The sequence below is a fragment of the Corvus moneduloides genome, chromosome 2, assembly GCF_009650955.1.
Source record: "Corvus moneduloides isolate bCorMon1 chromosome 2, bCorMon1.pri, whole genome shotgun sequence".
Lineage (NCBI taxonomy): Eukaryota > Metazoa > Chordata > Aves > Passeriformes > Corvidae > Corvus > Corvus moneduloides.
In genome coordinates this window covers 8,647,841-8,651,187 of record NC_045477.1, presented here as the reverse complement: position 1 = coordinate 8,651,187, position 3,347 = coordinate 8,647,841, and the positions used below count along the sequence as shown (strand labels likewise).

The window sequence follows — 3,347 nt, the reverse complement described above, 5'->3', positions numbered from 1 at the left end:
GCCTTAATTTTCCATACTCTGTATGAAGAGCCATAATGGGACCTGATTCTTGTTGTCTGTCTTCCAGTAGTCAATTTCTTTTAATATTCATCAGAGATCCCAAAACTGAGGCAAATAAATCCCTTATTTTTTTATGAGGTTCTCAGTCTAGAGAGTCCTTGTGTCTCTAAACTTCATACTTGCAGTCTGTCTATCCAAATTCACAGCCAAGTTTCAAACTGGATATGGCTTTCTACTTCAATACCTCAATTAAATAACTCCTATATAACACTGGTTAAAAGTGAAGTTATATACTCCTTTTCTCTGCTTTGCAAAATTTTTCTGCAATTGAAAGTTTAAAAGGACTTTGAACCTGTCAGTTCAAAGGTGACATAGATGAACGAATAATATTCCCAGACTGCAGAGGTTAACATCTGCTGAAAAAGAGTGAGGAAAATTTTACATTTCTCTACAAAAATGCTCATGTAGGACAATATAACTGCAAGTGTTGGAGATACAATCCCGAGAGGCCAAAAAAGAATTTTTGTTGTGTCTAAGAAAGGAGTTCTGTTTCCGACAGGAAAATATCTTTCTAAATGTAGCTTGAAAAAAAACTATAACATCTATAGAAAAAAAGTGATTTTTTGTATTGATTTCCTTAACAGCAAATCAGGTGAGAAAGGGAAGAACCAGTACCTTGTATATACTTAATCTATGAGCAATTTGCCTTAAAAATTTCTGAGCTATGTTAAAATAGGCAATTCTTTCATACACAAGCTTAACTTCCATTTAATTTAATGCCACTTCTCCTAGCTGCTATAATTGGGAAAATCAGGAATAGAATAACTTGAGAGACTGCAGTTGTCACATTAATTGTTGCCAGTTTCTCCCCTAAAGAGACACAAGAATTTTAGTTTAACGAGGAATTTTTGTTTGATTGGTCTTTTATTTTTTAGATCCAATTTATGTAGCACCAACATGTATACAACTAAAATAGCAGATTACTACATCACCTGCTAGATTGTTCACTTCAGTTCTTTTCTCCCATTTTGACTGACCTAGAAAATGAAAAAAAATGGAGTCCCTCTTTAAATACATGATGGAAAAATACAATGATACACACTTGTTTCTTCTTTACAGAAAGGGTTGTATATATCTCAGGCCTTGTAAATGCATTTGTATACAGCCCCAACTACATTTATTAAAAGAAAAAACAAAATCACATACAGTATTTTTCGAGCCTAACCATGACATGAGCACCAAATATACAGTATATTTCAGCAATTTAATATTAAGAAATTACTCATCTTCCAGCCTTATGCTTCAGGTAGCATTTTGACAGAAGAAGCTACCAGAAAAAGAGTTATGACAGGCTTGTTCTGTTATCAAATAACTTATTCTGAAACTGCCATTAAGTTTAATAGGAGGCAGCAACTTTTCTACCAGACGGACTGGAATATTAGAGGGAAATCTGCCCCATTTTGTTAACCACAGAATGAACATTTCCTGAAGCACCATTATACATAATTTCTGATAAAAGGTTACAACAGCAGGCTAAAGTCTGCTTCTATTTGTGGTGCCACCTTTACCTCTAAAAAGTTAGAATCAAAAAGATTCATTCTTTAACTCTGATTCGATTTATAAATGGTCTTACCTGTTCTTTCTTCTCAGTAACTTACACTACAAATATGAAACTGCAAATGTCTCATTCTTAAAGTACTTCAGGTGCTGTGAAGTAATGAAATCACTGCGTTACTCAGGATTCACAACGCAGATCTTTTAAAATTTGCTTATCAACAAACACTTATTTAAGGGGTGTGAAGGAAACAATTTTTAGTGAGACAGTATTGAAAAAAGATTAAAACTTTATAGTAATATTTGTAGTAATTTTCATAGAGACCTTAGGAGCGTATATTACATTCCTCCTATGTTTCATCATAAAATAATACTTTACATAGTTCTTTTCTTGCAATAGTTCCCAAAATAACACAAATGACCCTCTCTTCATATGACCCAACAAAATGCAGGTCAAATTATTACATCAACATTTAACAAAATACATTATTTTAAAAATAAAAAAATCTATACTCACATAATTCTTATTGACTCACACGTAGTAGTGTGTAACATATTATGAAACTCAAACATGACTGATTGCTTACATATCTCTGAAGACAAAGCAGATGTTTAGCTGTGGTAAATTATTCCTGTAAGTCTTGATAACCTTCCATCGACTTTCATGGGTAATGCATCGGCCCTTAAAAGAGTGAAAAGAGAAAAATTTATGGATCCCACAACAACAACTGTGAGGTTAGGTGAGATTATTTCTGCTGAACATACTTATAATGAGCAGTGGTCCTTTAATCCTTTCCCTCTCTGCAAAAAAAGAAAACAAGCAGGTTTTTTTGTTGTTGTTGTTGTTTTTTACTTTAACAATAGGTTTACAGTGTTATTTAAACCAGTGTTTAATTGTCAAATTGTTATCATGATCACAAAAAATGTTCAATATTGTGGCTTTAGGCCACTTACTGGATTTACAATGGAGAGTAGTCCTGAAGGATGGACACATCTGTAGAGAACAAGTGTAAGGGATACAGATCTTTGAGTAAAAATGTTTGTTTGTAAGGATGTAATTCCTTGTTTTTCTCTTTACATAATAATTTATTTTCTGTCAGAAATTTATGAATTCTTTTCACTGAGTTAATTTTCATATAGATGTGCTGTCTGATAACACTTCCAGCTAGGAGAACTTTTTCCTTTGCTCTTTTTAGTGTAGTGTTTAATAAGAGAAATAACACTTTAGTTGGTTTATTTGGGCTTTAAAATATATTTCTAAAAGTAAACCTTCCTTCCAGTTTTATAGCTATTATTTGCACCATGCACGTGTTGAACCCAAACCCTCTATTTCTGGGAGGTTTCCACTTGTAATGAGGTATTTTCATTGCCTCTTAAGTCCCTACAAACAATAATAAAGTTAAGTAATTTACTAAAGATTCAAGATCTGTTAGCCAGTGGTCCATGTTATTTGCTTTAATTAAAATTTCTGACAATGTTTATTGGAGAAATATATGGTTAAAGCAAGGGAAAAAAACGTTTGTGGAACAGTGACCCAGCTTGAAAAATCACATTATAAGACCCTCCTGACACTGTAGGAGGGTAAATATGCAAGTGGCAGTGATTTACTAGTGTTTGTCTTTCAGCTGGGAAATTAAACAAATGTTACTGGATTTCTTCTTTCTTAAGTATTCTGTTTAGTGGTAGGAGAACAGCAGTTTAAAATTATTTTTCTGCATCCCCTACCCAGTAGTCTTTAAATGTGGGGGTTCATTTCAATGTAATCAAATGTAGAGCTTTAAAAAAAAAAATCA

The 3,347-nt window shown here is 32.9% G+C and overlaps 1 long non-coding RNA gene across 1 annotated transcript; it reads right to left on the bottom strand.

Annotated features, from left to right (window-relative positions):
• Positions 1–936: 936 nt before the first annotated feature.
• LOC116440479 lies at positions 937–2,607 on the bottom strand. Its single transcript, XR_004238632.1, has 4 exons — positions 2,320–2,607; positions 2,142–2,236; positions 1,634–1,707; positions 937–1,037 (listed from the first exon to the last, which is right to left on the bottom strand). It is a non-coding gene; the product is annotated as an uncharacterized LOC116440479 (long non-coding RNA).
• Between the last annotated feature and the right edge of the window lie 740 nt (positions 2,608–3,347).